The following is a 22,494-nucleotide window of genomic DNA, read 5'->3' on the forward strand; positions in this document are numbered from 1 at the left end:
ATAAATGGAAATGATTACCAACATGCTCCCCCTGATTCCCCTGTCATGTTCCTCCTATGGACCTGTGAACTGATTCTTCTTATGTTGAAAACTTCAATATCTCCGATCTAATCTAAAAATCTTCCTTTTTTTCCTATGAAGAAGATTGAGTTGAAAGGAGGGGAGTAATTACTCCCAATATATTCCTCAAGTATTGAAGAGGGATCTCTTGCTAAAGCATTTCATTCATGTACAACTGATCCATAAGGAAAATCATGCATGTTGGTCTATGTCTCAGCAAGGCTTACATTCATACTAGTGCCTCCCTGGACACATACACATGACCTCTAGCAACACAAACAATCTATCTTATGCATGATTGACACCATCAACTTGCCAACTGATAAAGAATAAGGTAAAACACTTAGAAGTGCGTATATGAAAAACATAGGGGACTCTCACCAATGCTTTTTTAGACTAACAACTCATCATATACTTCGTTTGACAGAAATCTAATGGAAGTAGACTCACCTCATGAATTTGATTGAACATGAACATTAGCACCATATAAATCATGACTATTTCAACAACACTTGAACTTAAATCTCCTACTCACAATATGAATGCAAAACTGACAAAAATCTAATGACAGGTAGTACCAATTATTAGTGCATTATACCAAGTTTTAATTCCTGTGATACCAATGATACTAAATTCTTAATTGATACCATTTTTATCAGTTATTCAGAAATTTTTAACTGAGTATTCTCCCCCTATGATTATGCTCTCTTCACCAATATTCATTCTGTCCACAAATATGATGTTTGATGCCAATCACTAATTAACATAGTCTAAAAGCATAGCAACAGTCAAACAATTCATCATATTTGAAAAAAAAAAAAAAAACTTTGACTATTCAGACAACATTAATTTGCAACCACAACACCACCAGCCTCTGTCTTCGACACGTATCCTTAAGTAGTAAACAACTCATATCAGTTGATGATACCAATTGTTAATAGATTAATTGATACATAAATGTTAACTTGAGTACAATCCCCTTATAGTTGTGATCCCTCTTTGGCACTAAGAATTTGTAAACATACTTGCACAAGCCAAGGAAACTTCAATAGTAAACAAATCAACACCTTTGTTCTCTCATCACTATATATACTCAAACTAACAATCTGATTTAACAACATCATTGGGTCATCCAAAAGACGTACTACTTATATCCTTTATAATCAACCAAAATTCTCAGCAAAACTAGTTTACTTCAGCTATTTCATAAACTAAGGAAAAACATAAGGGGATTACTTCCCTTAACCTTCAGATGCACTACTTGGAATGTTCCTTTATACTCCTTTCATTTTTCCTTTCTGGATTCTATTGAAGCTAACCTCTTCTTTTCAGTGAGGAGGAACATGGGATCTACTCCCCCTGAGTAGATTTACTCCCTTTTTCTTCCAAACTTGGATATGCTAAGTTTTTATTTGGTGAACACGATGAGCTTGTTTCATATGCTCATCTTGTATTCTCACCTAATTGAGTGAATTCCTGCCATAATTTGAGCATACAGACCACTGACCATTCCCCTTGTTAGCACCAATTAAAGCCAATCAACAAATTATTTGTTGCTCTTCTTTCTCACTATTTGTTTTTTGTTTTTGCTTGTATTGCTTTGAGGACCTAGTTGGGATGTTGCTACTTGTTTTATCTGATTGAAGTCTTTATTTGATGTAGCTTATATAAGAGAGATAAATCACAGGAATTTCAGGCTCTGATCTGCTAATAATATTGAAGGCCAAATGCTGGTTTTTATTTCCTCGATGCATCGTTAGACCTACCTCTCTTATGATTGTTGTAATAACTCCTGTGTAGTTATCGTTGCTTTCTCCCAACATGATCCATGCCTTTGTTTCCACTATTTTGGAAAGAGGATTCCTTACCAATTTCGCATTCAATTGCATAGTGCCAAAAATTCTTACACCTATAGCATTCAATGTTATTTATAAGGGGGGAAATGAATTATTCTTACCACAGACTCTTCTCATCAAATCTCTTTGAATGATGCTCACTCTCATGGTGCTTTGGTTCCTTTGATGATTTTTCCTTTGAGGGGAAAAGGCTCTTTATGCATGACCATTCAAATTTCTATGAGAAACTCATGGTTGTTTCTAAAAAAGAGTGTTCTGACTATGCTATTGCAACTTGTTTTTCATTTTTGGACACTTGGAGGAAAAGTACCCTACGTTAACACTAAAAAAGCATATGAGTGTTTTCACACCTTTGTCTTTACTGTTAGAATTATGTTTTTATTCTTGTTGTGTTCTCTTCTCTACTATTGTAGTATTTTTGGGTATTTCTTTAACAAATTTGATGGGTCCATTTGATGTTGTTGTTGAGTCACTTCCACTAATCAAACTTGTCATGTCCTAAGTGGGGCTTTGACTGCCACTAATTCATCCAAAGATTCGTACCTCTTTGCATGCTTCTGATAATTCAACATATGCTCTTTTAATATAATGATATAAAATTCGAGATTCTGATTTGATGTTTTAAGCTTCTTGATCTCCTCAAAATCTATTATGAGTTTCCTTCTTAAATGAATATTTTCTTTAAGATATTCCAACTCAATAGAGGAGCTACTAGATTCACATGGGTCCATTTCACTCCCTGCATGTTCAAGAACTTGTTCCCTTGTTGACTTTAGCAATTCTTCTGTTGACATAATAAATGTCCTATCTACCCCTCTACTAGAGGTGGGACCATCGACTTATTGAACAACGTCTAGATCTTCTATTTCTATCAAAGTAGTTCCTTCTTCACTACAACTACATGAGGAATTATTTCTTTCATTAGATCTTGCAATTGAGCAACTTGAAGATAAATAGCCTATTATTGTACAATAATAATAGAACAACAACTCACTTGTAGATTGCATATCCTTGGCACTCTTTATGTGTTGATAAGAAACATGGCCTCTTAATACAGGCGAATCATCCTCTAATTCATGATCTTCAATACTCTTTGAATCTGTAATTACTCCATTCTTTAGAGAAACTCTCTTAACATCACATGCATCTTCTATGTGTGTATCATAGATGGGTTGCAACTCATTTCATGCCTCTTTGGAAGTCTCACAACAGATTACGTTCTTAGGATCTGACTTGGACAACCCTCTCAATATTTCCTCCTTTGATTTTTCATTAACCTCATTATCGATTAATCCATTCTCCACAACTAACCATACATCAAAATCAACAAACTACAAGAATATTCTCATTTTTACCTTCCAAGTTATGTAATTTGAGTCTTTAAAATATGGAACTCCATCTAAGGAAATCCAACATTGATCCTCCATGTTCCCTTGATATCCCTTCCAGTTGTTAAATTAATCCTAAAGGAACTAGGTTGCTCTGATACCAATTGTTATAAACAATGGAAAACGGGACACTACTAAGGAGGGGTGAATCAGTAGTGTGACCAAATTATACAACTCTTGAAAATTCATACTTTTCAATCCCTTTAGCAACCACTCATGTAATCAACATCATAACTCAATCATGTAAAACAACAATATTGTTTTTATTTCTTAGGAAAATGCAAGCTTCAAATTTCTATTACATCATTGCACCACAAGCTTCGACTTGTACGTTTATTTCCTACTACTAAAAGAAACTTCTATCCCTACTTATTTATCATTTATCACTAAAAGGGACAAATTCCCCCGCTCATTTATCATCCACTGATGAAAGGGACTATTGCCCTTGCTCGTTTATCAGTTTTAACTAAAATGGATTGTTGCCCTTACTGAAAGGCACTACTACCTCTAAAATGAAAGCTACCACTTGCTAACCATGTTGATCCATCTTCTAGTAATTTTCAAACTCAAATCAATATGCCACTTTGTTTCATAAACAAATAATTTTCCCACCTCATCCACTCACCCCAAACACCATAAAAAGAACCTTCAACAATCTTTGGCTACTGAACAAACAACCAAACACACTAGTAGCATCAATCCTTAGCAATTACTTATTTCAACATAAAAACATATTTGTTGAATATATCAAAACACCATTCACCAATTCATTCTCTTCCTTCTCAAACACCCTTTAGACACTAAAATTGATGTCTCATTCACCCATGATATATATTGATACTATGCATCTCATTGCTCCAACAACCTAACACCTTGGTTGTTTGATTCTGTTTATAACGTAAAGTATATGAAGTTGTGTAACATATGAACTCTCGATGGATGGTATAGGGGAGGTTTTGAACCTATCTGGAAATAGAGCTTTAGATGGATAAAAGATCCATGTAAAAGATCCTTCCATTATTCGAGTTGATAATGTAACGAATCACACTTTAATAATTTGGAATGATATTTTTAAATTAAAACTTTCGTTATCTTAAGTTATTCATCATGCATAAATATTTTTTTGTTTTCAGTTTTTCTTCTTCAATTAAGTCTTTTAAACATGCTCTCCAAGTCTTCTAACTCTTAATTGTTGTCTCTCTAAGAAATACTAAGCTTAACTTCTCAATTTTGTTATTTTAGAATTTTTTAGAATTTAGCAGTGATGCTTCTAAATTTGGCACTTCTCCAAATTTAGTTATTCAGCCAAATTTGTGTCCAGATATGTCCATGTCGTTATTTACGCTGCCAACTCATTCATGCATATTTTATATTATTTTTAGTGTTGTTTATTTGGTGCATGTTCAACAAATATAGCATATAAATCCAATTCTATATTTTCAACTTGCTTCCATGCCAAACCTCTTAACTATCATGCCATCACTTTGTTTTTAGCCCATAAAAGGCTTTAAACTATTTTTTCCACTCTTTTGCATGAAGTGCTTAAACATGGCCCAAATCACTTGACATGACAACATTATAGCTCCATAAGCCCATTACTCTTTAAGTCCCAATTGCTTATTTCCTTTGTAATTCTTTTGTGCCCTTGGTTTTACACTTGGGCATAAAACCACGTCCTGATATTTAAGATTTAACCCCTATCTTTATTTCTTTTAAAGATTATGTGTTTAGTGGCCTTGTCACTCTTCTCTTGTGGTCCTTTCATTTGCTGTGAACTTCGACTATACCTGCTATAGTTTTTCGATGTTGAATCATCCTGAAAGTCCTCATCTTACAACATTTATCTTTCTTCTAGGGCATTGCCTCCAGGGTGATGTGTCCCAACTCTCTTCTCATTGGTTCTTGGCTCTGATGTTATATACCACCATTTCATCGCTAAATCAACCCAATGCTTCCTCTGCTACACTAACTTGAAGCCTTTTGGCGTCTAGGGACTGAGATGAGGTGTCCTAGTGGGAACCACTTCCTCACATGCGAGCCAATCAATGACTAGCTGGACTGATCTGTCCACCACATATTCCTAGTGCTTGGTCATCCGGGTAAAACTTTGCATGCACACCTTATGAACCTTCTGGGAAATCACATCCGGGATGATGTCATGCTCACATCACCATCGCCACATGATGCCATCTGAGTGGTGACACATGTTACTTAAATTTATCCCCTTTGACCACTTGAAAATGTTGAAAATACATACAAGATGTCCCTAGGTATGACATCATGTTGACTTCATCATGTCCTAATTAAATACTACCACATGTTTGTCAAAGAGGAGAGAGAAAAGGGTTTAGGATTTTGGTTTTGTATCGAATTTCTTCATTAACAATTAAAACGTAAAACCACTAGGTCCAAGCCTTCATTGCTCACTGTGGTATATTCAAAATCCCTACATCATCCCCGACTTTTAATTATGTGCGTAACTTATTTCTTCCAAGGAATACCTTCAAGGGTGACATGGCCCTAGGGACCACCTGCTATTGAAATCTTCCAAGGAAAGCCTTTGTCATTGTTGTGTGGGTTTTCCACTTCTTTGTGGAGCTACGTGATCCTGGGCCTCACCTTTACGCTCAACTTTGGAACCTTCTGAGGTACATATATTAGGATGAGCTATATAGTATGAACTCTACTAGTTAATGAGAAATTTTTTTGTTACTGACATCCTCTCAGGCTTGTGTCATCCCGGGGGCTCCCCTTATGCGCAACTTTGAAACAATTTGAGGAACATGTATCGTTATGAGCTATCATGAGGGGGGTCTAGCAATGGCCAATAGAAACTCATTCTACTGCTGCATTGTAAGCCACGTTCAGCCTGACCATTGGTCAGTAGCTTCGCTAACAAATTCCACTCTATTTTATCGCAATGCCAAACTTAACTTCCTCCAAATTTGTCCTTCATTAACTTAGCTCTATTACTTTGACTTTGGGGTTTCTCACCTTTGATTGGAAATAATTTGTGATTCAAAATGCCTTTTGCTAATTTCTATATGCCATTGAAAAACTCTTTCAGCGATCTATCTAAGTGGGTGCCAACTGTGTTTAAGGTGATCTACTATTCTAGAAATGGATCAAAATTCTCTTCTCCTTAATAGTTCCTTTCCTTTACCATTCTTTGAATTGATCTTTCATTATTCTTGCAACCATTTCTTATGTTTTGATAACCTCCTTTGGCATTCTTGTCAATCCTTCTATGATACCATTGATCTAATGGAAACACCTTTGTCAATACTTGTCTAACATCAGGCTTATGCCAACAATACCTTTGACACTGACAACACATCAAAACTTGACATCAACAAACAACTTCTTTAACAACATATTCTAACAATCTCCCATCATCTTGTTTTCCTTTGCCATCAATGAAAACTTATTCTAACAAAGTTTAATATGTATAATTTATTTATTTTCAGTATTTAAAAAAAGTTAAGAAAATAAAAAAAAATTCATGTTCATAATAATAATAATAATATAATTAAATCTATGATATAAAGCTAACTAAAACTTAAATAAAAGACTAAAAGAAAAAATAATAATTAATAATTAAAATGATGAATAATGAATTTATCAAATTAATATAAGAATCATTTTTATATCCAGATTATTAAAATCTTATTTTTATTTTTTATAATATCTTCATGATATCAAATATTTCTTATATTCCAAGATAATTGAAATTAAATAATGGTCATATACTTGTATTTATAATTTTTAAAACAACTTCATATATAGAACTAGGATATCATCATCATTATAATTTTACCTTGTGCTTAAAATCCAACATACCTCCATAAATATGGGAATGTAAATATTATAGTCATATTATTTGAAAAGTGAACCATTATTTTAAGGATAACCTTCTACCATGATTCTTTATTTTTTTAAGTTGTTGGACATCATGGATACACTCGATATCACTAGCATTTGCAAAACATTCACCAACGTTAAATAATATCACAATTTGACCAAGAAAGACAACAATAAAAGCCAAACTAACTAGAGCATTAACCTTGACAGCTCGAAGGCGATCACTACACCAAGACAACAACAACAAGTATTTGATCAAGGCACATATAGGCACAAAACTATATTTAGCCTTTGCAAAAAAAGCCATAGCAACATCTGTGTCCCAAACCGACCATCAATCCTACCAACAAAGTATGGTCCCAAAGGCCAGCCACACCCTCCCTAAAAACAACACCTTACTTCCATGAACAAGAAATGTGGCTACCAAGCTCTTAGACATGAATAACTAAACAAACAAAAAAACCTTGTCGAGAGGCAGCATAAGCACAACTCCAAAAAGGAACCAAAGAGTACCAAAATATGAGCCATAATGTTTAAATGAGAGATTCCACCTGACAATAACCAACAATTAATGTGTCTAATATGCACAATAAAAACATCAATCCCTATGACAAGCAAAAAGCCCACTCTAAACCCATCAAGAACCAAAACAAGTTCCAAGAAGGTCCACCAACAACACAGTAATAGAAATAGAAAAAGAGAGACAAAAAACATTTTCCTATAATGTGATCTTGATCTGATGAAATGATGGTAAGGCGCTGAACGTTCTCAATAGGTGGGTCAATATGATCGCCAGAATCACCAAAAGGGTTGGTGAGATCCCTAGAGGTTGAAGCCGACAAAAGAAAACCTTCCACCCGAGCTAGTCTTGAATCAACATTATCAAGAGAAAACTATAGATTCCACAAATGCTTTATATCTTCCAGTCCAGAAAATTTATATTAAACAAAGAAATGTATCCATTTATTGATGTAAGGCAAGGGAGTATAAGAAATGAGTTCTCTTCTTATGAAATTGACCTGGGTCTAAGAAACATTGCAAGTCTGAACGTGTCGTCTCAAGCTCAAAATTAGAATGGTAGGGTTGGTCCTCAAATTGTTTTTCCTCCAAAAGAAGAATTTATCTCTACACTTCAAGAGGGACCACATCAAAAAATGTTTAAACAGATTCAAATGAAGCAGTCGATGTTCACTTATAGCCAACATAACCCATACAACCCCTCCTATTTATCATTATTTGATGTCAAGGCATGATGGATGTAACAGGAGAGAAAAATAAACAACGACATGCACCATATACTACAAAATAAGAGGATGGATAAACAAAAACACCTTTCTCCTTTCACCTCAAAACCAATAAATTACCCCCCTACGAACACGAAAGACGACCAAATTCAAGAAAATAACCAAATTTAGGACAACTAAACAACATAGGACTCTGAAGCCCCCTTAACCAAACTAGGTAGTCACAAAAACCTGAACTGAAACTGACAAAATGACCAATTTCCCTCCCCATAGTATAGAATTTCCTACCCAAATTAGGATTGAAACAAAATAAAAGGATATCCCTAAGATAAGAGGAAAAGATTCCCAATAATAAATAATTAGGAGTTCCTAGAAAAGAAACTAGCTAAAATCCAATAGAGCCGATACTTTACAAGTAATATAACACCCTTATGAAATATAAAGGAAAAATTAAACATAACCATGTTGAAGACCAAATTCACCAAGATTATACACTAGATATCATCCCAATAAACTCAAAAAAAAAAATGAAAAGGTACAACACAATAGCAAACCAATTAGTAATCTTACTAGATGCAAGGATACAATGGAGCATAACCAAAGTAATACTATATAAAAATAATTAGTGAAACAAGGTACACAATATGAATTTATGCCTTAGCATCCCCCTGAAAAAGATGCAATCTCCTAAAGAAACCAAATTTCACTCTCATGCAATAGATAGACAAATAACAAAAACACTAATCGATCAAACGTAAATGAGGGTGAGGATGCATCCTCACCTCCTCTCTCATAGGGTATGTACTTGTCATTATTTGATGTCAAGGCATGATGGATGTAACAAGAGAGAAAACTAAACAATGACATGAACCATGACCTGCAAAATAAGAGGATGGATAAAAATAAAAAACATTTCTCCCTTGACCTCAAAACCAATAATTACCCCCCTAGGGCCACAGAAGAGGGCCAAATTTAAGAAAATAACCAAATTTAGGACAACTAAACAACATAGGACTTTGAACCCCCCTTAACTAAACTAGGCAGTTACAAAAACCAAAACCGAAACTCACAACATGACTAATTTTGATCCCCATAGTATAGGATTTCCTACCCAAATTGGGATTGAAACAAAATAAAAGGATATCCCTAAGATAAGAGGAAAGGATGCGCAATAATAAATAACTAGTAGTTCCTAGAAAAGAAACTAGCTAAAGCCCAACAAAGCCAACACTTTACAAGTAATATAACACTCTTATGAAATATAAAGGCACAATTAAACATAATCAGGTTGAAGACCAAATTCACCAAGATTATACACCAGATATCATCCCAATAAGCTCGACAAAAAAAATGAAAAGGTACAACACAATAGCGAACAAAACAATAGTCTTATTAGATGTCAGGAGATGATGGAGCATAACCAAAGTAACACTATTTAAAGATAATTAGTGAAAGAAGGTACACAATATGTATCTACGCATTAGCGTCCTCCCAAGAAAGGAGGAAATTTCCTAAAGAAACCCAATTTCACTCACATGCAATAGATACACAAATAACAAAAACACTAATCGATCAAAGGTAAATGAGGGTGAGGATGCATCCTTACCTCCTTTCTCATAGGGTATGTACTTCTACCATGCCAGAGACATAAGCCAACATTTATAACAAGTAAACTTGTATTACGCCTTCCAATGCACCAACGTTTTGACATGCCATACAATATTTGAGAGAGTTGTATAGAGGTCTCCCCTTACAAGGAGGCATCATTATCACTTGTAATAACACCTCCATTGGGGGAGAGGTTATCATTACCCAATAGGGATTGGATTTGTTGAATATCCCCACTTAAAATGGAAGGAGGTAAGGGATCATCCCACACAATTTGTCTATACCTACACCTTAAATTCACTAGGAAATCAATGACCATATTCCCAACTTGCTTGATATGGGAGGCTTGTACATAATCCACCTTTGGAAACAATGCACTAATTCACCCAACAACACCCTCTAAACAAACTCCATACAATTTTCCCTAGAGGTTTCCCATTAAGGAGGTGTTGGATACACTTGATCACCACTTGGGAATCCCCATCAACCTATAGTAGAAGATAACTCTCATGAATGGCTATCAAAATACCCTCCTCCACAGCCAAAAAATCTACCAAATTATTGCTACTAAAACCACAACTCTAAGCAAAGAAATGTAGTCAAGTATTATTTGAAACTTGGAAAATACCATCAAACCCAATAATTCCTAGGTTGCCCTCAGAAGCTCCATTGAAGTTTAATATAATAAAACATGTAGGAGGAGGGGCATAAGAGGAGTTAGATGAAGGCACCACCATCTGATCCTGTTTAGCTATAAATGTAGTCATATTTTGATGTAAATTCAACCTAGTCAGTATCAAAGCCTCATGATGATCCACCTTCCAATCTTCCATAAACCAAGAAGCAGCCAAAATAGTTTCATGAATATTTTGAATCACCAGATCTTTGATCATTGAAATTACCTTCTTTTGATCCTGGAAAATGTGAGCATTTATTTCCTTCCACACATTCCAAAGAAGAAATCCAATGGCTAGGACCAAGCATGGCAAACAACTAACTAAATCATCTTGTTTGCATTTACCAATAGCAAAAATATAGATATTTCAATCCCATAGTCGTTCATTAAATGAACACGAATTAAGCGAATGTTCCATATATTCTTCTGCATTTACAAAAAGAGGGCAATAGGAAGGTCCTTCCACACCTTTTTCCCTGATCACCATGTTTCTTGGTATACTCATTATTTTTTAAGTATGCATGTATGAGTATTCTTGATATACTCATGCATGCATGTTTAGAAAATATTGAGTAGATTCCATTAGATTTAATTACCTAATATATCTATGAGGTGTATATTCATGAGTTTATTTGGGGTTTAATAAAACGATCTTATAAAGTGTCTAGTTTTAACTAAATTTACATAAACTTGGTAACTCTACATCTCACAAATGGGCAAAAAATTCTTCCATTAAAATTAGTGTCATTTGAGAAAAAAAATGAATCCAATGCATTTTGAAATGTGTATATATATATATATATATATATAAAAGAAAACCAAACTCTAATATAAAATTTATTATATATATTCTTTAAATTAAAAGGCTTTACACTATCTTTTATTTATATATAATTATTCCTTCTTAAATATTATAGAATATTAATATTGTTTTTTAAATATAAATTAATAATCTTATGAAGATATTCATTAAAATATAATATATATATGTACCCTGTAGAATCGATTGCTTTGCTGGATCTCTGTATGAAAATACAGGGAACCAAAAAGCCTTAAAAAGACATTATAAAATTATAATAAATTTATCTTAATGATTATGAATGGCGGAAAAATTCTACACATAATCTATTGCAATTTTTTAAATTTTTTTTACAAAACTTAAAACCTTTATAAATATTGCTCTACCACAAAAAAAATTGTTTTACGACAAGATATGCAATTTTTGTACATTGTAATGAAGACCCTAAATTTTGCCGTGAATTTTTTTCAAAATATTCTTTGAGGCACCATCTTTCTTTTATCTACTTTAATATTATTAATTGATAAAGAGATTAATGTTAACTCTTTCCAATGTCGAAGGCTCTCGCCCTTCCCAATTCTTTTTAACACATCCAATAATTATAATTACTTTATATGTTGAGGAGTCCTTTCTTCATAAGTGATTGATTTTGATGGAGAGAGGTATAAATAGTCCACGGCTTAGAGAGTGGTTAGGAAATCCAAGGCTTAGAGAGTAGTCATGTATTTTTTCTAGATTCCTCTTTCTTACTTCTAGGGCAAATGGCTCATAAATTCGATATATTTCTCACTTATAATTGAAATGGCTAAATAAATCCGAAATAGTATGTTAATTGATGATCAATTGTATGTTTGAGAAGGGTTCCATTCTGTTATTATCACCATATCAGTGTCTTTCCGATTTAAATATTCTATGCTTAGGAAGTCATGCACACAATTCTTTTTGCCTCGCATGTGTCCGACTTCAAAGTCAAAATTTGCAAATAGAGCCTGCCACCTTGCGAAATTAGCTTCTCCCACTTTCTTTATAGCTTTACTAAGGATATCAAATTTATCAATGCAGTTCCATGCTGCTTTGACCTCTTTTTCTATAGTAGAATAGTTTTTCTTAGGTGGGCTCCAAGTCCCTGAGACAAACTAAACTATTTGTTCTTCTTCTTCTTTCTTTTGCTTCAAAATTCTTCCCCACCCCTCATTGCTGGTGTTAGAGTCGGTCTTGTCAGTCCTCCGTCAGAGATCAAAACTCTTTCTACATTTCATTTTTAGGTGTCTCGCTCCATTCACTCAACTGCATTCCACTAGGGGCATGCCATAACCTGACGGAAGGGCCTTATCATTCATTCCCCTCATGTCTTGTACCTGCTGGCTTAGGTCTTTTCATCAATGTTTATTAAAGTCCATGACAGTGAAGGTTTGATCTTTTAATGGGCAAAAGTCATTTCGGTCATTAAGTATAGGGATTAGTCATTAGGTCTTCAAACAATGTCCAATAAAGCCAGCAAGGTCAGAGGGAGGCTCTTATAAAGTTATGATTCAAAGATTTTCATCGTCATGTTGATAGAATACGAATGTTCTTCAAAATTTTGTTTTGAAGAAAATCAACAGTTTGTCATTTGTAAAAAATTTTAAAAGTTTCTCAGTGGATTTCTCCAAGCGCAACCCTGGTCTCCTTAGCCAAATTCCATGTCGGCTACCCCTGCAAAAAATCGCCAAAAAATTTCATCATTTTAGTCAAAGAAATCAAAAGGAAGTGTGAAAAGCAGAGTTGTATTAATTGTGAAAAAGTGTCAAAGTGAAAACATTACAAAATGGGTTTTGGAGGAAGAAAAAATCAAATCCAACTCTTGCAACATATTTCTGCAAGTTATATAAATCATTTGTGTCAAGTTGCACTCATAAATCTTATAGCAAAATAGAATTGGAGGTTGAAGAGCAAACAACAGTTCGAAAAGGCTGTGACTGTGTTAATAATTGGAGCGCGGCGCACATAGAGCGCACGGTGCACTGGGGATATCCACCCAATGTTAATTTGAACGGGCGCGACACACACAGAGAGCGCGGCGCATATACACAGAAGCCTGATTTTGCTCAGAATTTGCAACCAATCACCTTCAAGCCCTTGAATTTGCTAGGTGGGATCAATCTCTCAGTATTTCATCCATTTTTATGTTAGTATGATGACAGTAAATGGCGGCTTATGGTTGCACAAAAACTCTTAAACCCTACCACTTAAAATCATCAAAGCAAATGTTGTTAGGGTTACAAAGTCATTGTGTTGGTGCCAAGGTTCTTCCCCCATTTCATTTTTCCTTCTTGCCCTCATTCCCTTCTTCCCTATTCCACTTTTTCCATTTCTCCCTATCCTAAAATGCTACCAAAATCCTATTCCCTATCCCCTCCTCAGATTTGTCAAAGGTAAAACCCCAAACCCTACCCCATATAAATTTTCCTAACACCCCAAACCCTACCCTATATAAAATCTCCTAAACTCCCTACTCCCTAAATAAAATTCCTCCTCATAGTCCCTAATCCCTTCATATTATTCCCCTTCATAACAGTCCCTTGTTGCATTTTCCCCTTGGTGGCAGATTTCAGCACAACAAAAAGAGCAGTTCAAGCACAGTTCATACACAACAGTCATCTTGTCTTCAGGGTATTTTGTATAGTAGTCATGGCATCTGAGTATTCATCGGACTATGAGGTGGAAACCCAAAGTGACTCTCCCTTGGAAGAACAGGCACCCCGGAGGCCTCATAAAAGTGGCAGACATGTTAGAGAGGAACCGACCACCCTTACAGAATTGCAGGCCTGCCCTCTTGCTATGTCATGTTTTCAGCATTAGTCATGTTATGAGTTTTGTCAAAAGGTGGCAAGTGTACAATTTCATCATGAGTTGGCTCGTCTTTTTGTGCTGCACTTGCATGGAGATCAAGCTATCTTGGTTGGTGTCACCTTCACACTTACACCAAAATCCGTCTCATTGGCAACTGATATACCGAACATTGGTGAACCATGGCACAAGGAAAAGAAGATTGACCGGCAACATTATGAGCCATACATCAAAACCAGTTTCTTAAGGCATCTCAAGAGAGTGTTCCCATTCCGGTATCTGAAAGATGAATATGCTCCACTAATGAGATTGATAATGAAATATTTCAGCTGTGAGGGGCGGTTCTCTCTTCTTTATGCTTATCACATCAGGTTGCTCATGCATTTCACCAGGGTACGGATGATGAACATTCCGTATTTCATTTGCCGGAACATAGAGAGGATGACCACCTTTATACAACGCAAAACACCTCAGCAGCAACTTAACAGTGTCTATCATTTTGCTCTTATTAAGATTTTGGTGGTTCATCAGCTTGGACTGCAGGGCATCACTTGGGACAATTTCATTTCGCGTGATTTCTTCAGTGCTTCACGAGGAGTAATAGAGGTTAAGCATGAGGGTGAACCTTCTCATCGGTATGAGCGCCATGAGACTGCTAGTGTACCGGTTTTCATCACATATCAGAAAGGCACCAGATGTTTGTTTGCTGCGACAAAACAAGTGTTATCTCCACCCGGGGTGGAAGGGGCCTCGTTTCCTCCATCAGCATCACAGGAACAAGACAAAGGAAAGGAGCCAATGCAGGATGAGGGGCCTTCAGGTGAGCCATTAGGTGAACGAGAGACCGAATTCATTCTCCTTCATGATGATGATACAGATACAGATCCGACAAGTGCACAACTTAAAGAGATCATCCAGGTGCAGCAAGCAGAGATTCAAGCCTTGTCCCTTGATTTGGAAAGAGCCAAATGGAACATGAAATATCTGGAGCAGAGGAACAAACAGCTGGAGGATCAGCAAGCGATCATGGAGCTACAAAACATTCGTGAGCATCACCAAGCTGCACAAAGGAGAAGAGTTGAGCTCACGTCATTGGAGCAAGAGATTAATGAGGATCGGGAGGCCAATCTAAAGAGAGTTAACATGCACATAGAGAGGCTGCTGGACAAGGCCGACAAGGACCATGCATTACTGAGACACATGGCTTTCCACTACATGGCGTGAAACAAAGTGTGCAAGGCCCGAATCAGGAATTTGAAGGCGAAATTGAGGAAGGCAATCAAGAAGAAAAAGAGGCAGAGGGAGCTCGATCGACTTCAGATATTGGCTGAAGTCTCTTTGGCCCAGCATAACACTTGATAAGGAAGCTCCAGCCCAAATTTTAAGAAATTTGGGGCATTTTTGGTGTTTTTGGAAATTTTTGTGCAAAAAACAGGGTTTTTCTCCCTGTGCGCCGCGCCACCTGGCGCGCGCTTACAATAGGGAGCTCCAAATGACAAAAGGTTTGAATTTTTGGATTTTCCATGGAAAATCATGACTTTTGGTGCATGGCCAAGAAGTTTGGGCCAGTTTTGAGTCCTCAGGAGGTCAAAAACACCCAAAAAATGACCTCTCTTCCCCTATTTTGACACACAAGAAGCAGTCTTGGGAGATTGCAATTTTGGAGGGGCAAATTGGCACCAAATTCAGAAATTCCACTTGGGTTGGAGAGTAGACTGTTAGGGCTTTCCAACAAGTACATTTGGGCTCAATTTGGACTTTCGAAAGTGCCTCAAAACTAGCTCCAAAGTAGTGCAACGCATACAGTTTTTGGCGCGACGCACAGAGACCCAAAGGCCAAAATTGCTCCCGCTTCGCGAAATTTCGATTCGCTATTTTCTCCAAGTGGGCCCACTCATTTACAATACATTTTTCCCGGCATTAAAGGAAAAGTTTAAAAAGCATTTTTGGCTTCTATCCAAGTGGCCAAATGAAGGCAAACAACCACCCACAAAATCTATGCTCATATTTGCTTTTTTCTAATTGGTCTTCATAAAAAATTAAATGTAACTGCTAATGGTTGGCTCTTCATTTCTTGGGTTGATAGACCTTCTCATGGAAAATCTTATTTATTGTATTGGGAGTCATTTTGCAAAGGGTTGGAATTTCTGGGAAATTGTGGGAGATAAACCCAGTCACTCACTGTACATTTTGACAGAGAATTAATGAAAGATTGCAGCTCTGGTTCATGAGATTCCTGTGGCATGAGTTTAGCAAATGTATCTTCTTTATGTTTCATATGTATTTCTTTATGTTTCGTATTTTCATTCATATTCATTTCAAGTGAAAGATTTCTAAGTAAAAAAGGTAGAATTCAGTGTACTGCTCTGCCTTGGGATAGTTTTCACGTTCTATGTTTTCTTCTGTTGAAAAGGATTCATGTATTTATGCCCTTTTCACACTCTTAAACAATCTCTCCACTTCATATTATTTCGAATCTAATTGCTAGACTTTCCGCCTGTCTTGCCTCACGAAATAATCTGTGTCTTTGAGTTAAATTCTCTGCTCATGCTGTTCCTCGGCCCCACACATCCCAGAAAACTCAGTCATTCATCTAAATACCTCTATCATATTTATTTACCTAGCCTAAAATCAATATTCATTTTTGAGTCATCTCAGACCCTATTGTTTATTTTCCTGAGTGTGACCTGGAGAGATCCCTCTCTTGTTCTGGTAGGGCTAGCTACCAGACTGAGCGTGGTTTGTGGTTACCCTGAATTTTGCCTTCCTTCAGCCTAAGGCAGATTTAGGTGCTAAAACATAGTGGCGACCATACTGGGGATGAAATTCTTCGTTTGTTAGTCTTCTTCATTGTGTAAACGGTAGGCTTAACCTACAAACACCCCATACTTCTGATAACTCTAAGCTTCCAGATGATAAGTTTAGGATTTGATAGGCTGAGTAAGTTGTTCATGTCCTGTTGATTTTTTGAAAATAGCACACTGGCTTCGAGACGATATACCAAAGCCAATCCAGATCCAGATCGTCCTCATATGTACGAAAACCCCAATTTGATTCCAAAACTCTTTCATCAAGGGAGCTCTATAACTCCCGTGTTCAAATCCCATTCATGTCCTGACATTTTTGAGTATCTTGAAGAGCTTGAGTTTGATGAGCGGTTTGAAATGTCATTGTTCGAGACCAAATCCAAAAGCGCTGTTGACTATACTGTCCCCAATCCACAATTTCTTGTAGACCTAGAAACTGAAAGGGCTAACTGGTCAATTGATAATTATATTGCGACACAGCTTCAAACTCAAATTGTTAATTCCCTACAAACTGCACACACTCATCCAACACCTCCAAGACCAAATCCACCAAGAGTGATGGCTGCCCGTTTTGCACCTCTTGTGCTGCCTCAAGTTCTAGATGATATGCCCACAGATTATAAAAGCAAAATCCCTTTGTTTGATGGTGCCCCTCACAACATTACCGCTCAACAACATGTGGATAGAATGGCAAATTTCTATGACCTTCATGAGATCGATGCAGAAAATGTAGCAATGAGACTCTTTGTACAAACATTTGCAGGTGAAGTTAGGAAATGGTTCAGAGGTTTTCCGGTTGCACGTATCGCTACCTTGGCCGAACTGCAAAGACAATTTTTAGACCACTGGGAAGTGAAAAATAATCCTCTTCAAATTCTTGCTGAGTATGAGCAGATCAAACGAAGCGCTAGTGAGTCGGTCCAAGACTAATGCATTAGATTCAATTCCGTTTATAATGAAATTCCTGATCATTTAAGGCCACCTGTGGGACTAGCCATGATGAAATTTCCAGATGGTTTTGATGCTGACATGGCTTATCAACTGAGAGAGGGAGAGCCGGCCACAATGGAAGACATGCAAAAAATCGCGGTCAGCATTGAAGCAAATCTATTGTCCAAGAGAGCTAGAGCGAAAGCAAAAAATAAGGTCATAGTCAAGGAAGAGTCTTTCTCGATGGATCAATTACTCAAGAAGGTAGAGCAGATGCTTGAAAGGGTGAAACTCAACAAACCTGAGCCACAAGTTAGAAATCCTAACTTCCGTGGCCAGCAGCAGCCACAATATAGGATAAGGCAGAGAGATCAACGAGCCCAAGATCAAATAGCATAGCAGCCACTACAGACACCTCTTCAACAAAATTATGTGAATGGACTGGACTCTGATGAGAAAGGGAAGGTAATAGGGGAATAGAACCACTTCTTTACTCCGGATGATCTGCCTACTTACATTACTGAAGAGGAGGAGTATGCAGAAAGTTCAGTTGCTTAGCAAGTGACACAGTTTTGGAAGAAGAATCAGAGGAGTATCAAAGGGGCTATATGAATGCTCTGTCCACCCAGCAGCGACAATATTCACTTAGAAACAGAGATGTGCCAATTAACCCAATTCAGAAGAAGAAGGAAGCTTCGGCATTAAAGAATGATTCGTCAGTTGCATAAAAGAAAGGCAAAGAGGCACTTGGACCTGACAACAGCAATTCACCATTAGCAGAAAAATCAAATCAGCAAATTGTATCGAGAGAAAGAGAAAAGAAAGAAGCCCCAATCAAAGAGGTAGAAAAGACTTCCGCTTTTAGTTTAGAGAATAAAATTTATAAATTGAAGGTATCCATTCCCTTGACTAAAATAATGAAGAACAACAGTTATAGAGGGCAGGTTTCTAAAATTTTAAATTGTGATCCAATGTCTGATATGGTGAATGTCGAAGATGATCAACCCGAAATGATTTTTGGACCAACATTGAATGGTGAGTCTCCAGACAATGATGTGCCACCTTTTTATATCAGTTTAAGATTGCATGATTTTGTGTTACATAATGCCATGTTCGATTCCGGAGCTTCTCACAATCTCATGCCCAAGGCTATCATGGATAAGCTGGGTTTGGACATCACCCGGAAATACCATGATCTCTATTCATTTGATTCCAGCAGAGTAAGATGTATCAGGCTCATCAAAGACTTGGTTGTAAGTCTGGATCAAATCCAAGTGAAGAATGTTTTGATGGATATTGTAGTAGCGGATACTGCTCCCAGGTTCGGCATGCTTCTTTCCGGTTCTTGGGCAGCAAAATTGAAAGGGACACTACAACTAGATTTCTCCTATGCAACAATTCCAGTGTTTGACCAGATGAGAAAACTGTATCGGGAACAAAAAATGAAATACATGATTACAAGCAAGGAGAAGCCCATTAATCATCCAATTAATTATGTAGATACAGATCTAGAGTCTTTTGTTTTGTATTCAGATAGTTTTAATTATGTAGATAGTCAGTTAGTTGAAGTAGAAAGCATTCCAGAAATAGTAGAAAATTTTAGAGAAATTTTGAAGAAAGAAGGACGAGGACAGCAAAACACCATTGAGAAATCAGCTGAAGATAATGGACAACAAGCAGGAAAAACAGAGCGAGCAGAATTTCGGCACTTGGAAGAAGAGGAAGAAGGTTTGTGGACCATGCATTTCGACGGTGCAGTCGGAAATGATGGTGTTGGAATTGGTATTTGGGTACGCAGTCCTTTCTCCACCGCGAAGAAGGTGCCTAGTAATGTGCGGGTATGCTCTTACAAATTAGCTTTTGATTGTTCGAACAATGAGGCTGAGTATGAATCTCTGATTGCTGGCCTAAAGATTCTAAGAAAGCTGAATGCTAAGAGGATTGCAGTATATGGTAACTCCGAATTGGTGATTAAGCAGGTCAGAGGCAAATATCAAGCAAAGCATCCTCGGATGCGGGCTTACCAGAATGCAGTCCTAGACATCCTGAAATTATTTTCAGAATATACCTTGACATGTGCGCCTCGTGTTCAAAACAACATTTCTGATGCTCTTGCTAAGGCAGCCAGTAGTTTGAAGATTCCAATGAACTCCAGTAATAAATTTGAAATCCATGTCAAGCATCGTCCGACTGTCCCCGACAATCAGAGGTATTGGCAAGTTTTCCAAGATGATGAAGAGATTGATGATTTTCTGCAAAACAAAGGTAAGTTCAAAGAGACCTCAATTGATGAAGAAAATGATGATGGCAAAGATGAGGTGCAGATCAATCAAATGGACGTATTGCAGCTGAAGGATAACATCATCCCTAAAGGCTTGATACCTCTAGAAGAACTCTTTGATCAAGATGACGTAGCCCGCAAACCAACATTGCAACCAACAGAGAAGGGTGTTGAAGAGGTCAATATCGGAACAGCTGCTAATCCTAAAATGGTAAAACTGTCTAAAGCATTGCCACAAAAGATGAAAGCCAAATATATCAGTTTTCTATCTTCATTTGCTGACGTGTTTGCTTGGGATTATTCTGACTTGAAGACATACGATACCAATATAATTTAGCACACTATACCCATTAAGCCTAATTAGAAACCTTTTAGATAGAAGTTGAGAAGGCTAAATCCAAAACTGCTACCATCAACTGAAAAGGAGATAAACAGGTTGTACAAATTAGGAATCATCGTTCCCATAGATTTTTGGATTGGATCTCCATTTTGGTGCCCATGCGGAAGAAGATAGGTGAGATTCACTTGTGCATTGATTTTAGGAATCTCAATAAAGTTTCATTGAAAGATAACTATACACTGCCCAAAATGGATCATATACTTCAGCGAGTAGTTGGGGCATCTCGTATGTCACTACTTGATGGTTATTCTGGATATAACCAAATTTTAGTCCATGAAGATGACTGAGACAAGACAGCATTCACTACTCCATGGGGAACTTTTCATTACGCTAAAATGCCTTTCGGTTTGAAGAACGTGGGTGCCACCTTTCAGTGGGCAATGGACTTGGCTTTCACAAATGAGAAGGATGTCTTCTTGGTTGTATACCTTGATGATCTGACGGTGTTTTTCAAATCTGATGAAGAACACATGTATCATCTGAAAACTGTCTTTCAAAAGTGCAGAAAATATGGTTTATCGCTGAATCCGAAAAAGAGCTTGTTTGCCATGGAGGAGGGAAAATTACTTGGGCACATTATCTCAAAAGATGGCATTCATATCGATCCTGCATGTGTACATGCTATTCAGCAAATTGATCTGCCCCGGAATAAGAAGGAGATTCAGTATTTCAATGGTAAAATGAATTTTTTACACCACTTTGTACCTAATCTTGATGAGCACCTAAGAGAGATCACAAACATGCTTAAGAAGGACAACCAAGTGAAGTGGACGGAGGAGGCTGTAAAATCTTTCAATTTAGTCAAATTGGCTCTTTCTTCAGCTCCAATTCTAATCATCCCGGAATACACTCAGGATTTTATATTGTTTTCATTCGCTTCGGAGCATACTATGGCAGCGGTGTTGATGCAGAGAAGAGATGATCACGAAAGACCAATTGCTTTCTTCAGCCAAACTATAAGAGATGCAACCTTAAATTACAACATCATTGAGAAGCAAGCCCTCGCACTTGTGAAAGCTTTGAAAGATTTTCGGGTATACATTATGCATTCTCATATTTTGGCTTATGTTCCTAACGCTGTTGTCAAAGATGTTTTAGTGGAGACCGATCCGGAAGGAAGACGAGGCAAGTGGATCACAGCTTTGTTAGAATATGATGTGGAGATAAAGCCCACAAAGTTGGTTAAAGGACAGGGGTTAGCAAAGTTAATGGCCGAATCAAACTTGCACGCCTTAGACATAAATCTAATCGCTGCTATGTCCGATGAGAATGAGGAAGGTTCATCAATTCAGGTATCTGAAATGTTTTCTCTTTCTCCGTGGTATTCAGACATCATATATGTGCTTCAAAATTTGTCACCACCACTCGGCATGACTAGAAACAAAGCTAGAACTCTCAAATTAAAGGTTGCCAAGTTTTGCATTCTAAATTCTACACTTTATTGGAAAGATCCCGGTGGTGTTCTTTTGAATTGTTTGGTGGAAGAAGAAGCAAAGCAGGTCATGGAGGATTTCCACGAAGGGGATTGTGGTGGTCACCTTTTTTGGAAAACAACAGCAAATAAAGTTTTTAGAGCGGGATACTATTGGCTAACATTGTTTGCTGATTTGTATGAGGTTGTCAAGAGCTGTCATAAATGCCAGATTTTTTAAGGAAGGCAGAAATTACAGCCTTTGCCGCTTAAGCCCATTGAGGTGAGTGCCCCTTTCCAGCAATGGGGGTTGGATTTCATTCGTGAAATTCATCCCGCTTCTT

The sequence above is a fragment of the Pinus tabuliformis genome, chromosome 2_1, assembly GCF_031772625.1.
Source record: "Pinus tabuliformis cultivar Carrire ecotype Pingquan chromosome 2_1, CPIR1, whole genome shotgun sequence".
NCBI classification, from domain to species: Eukaryota; Viridiplantae; Streptophyta; class Pinopsida; order Pinales; family Pinaceae; genus Pinus; species Pinus tabuliformis.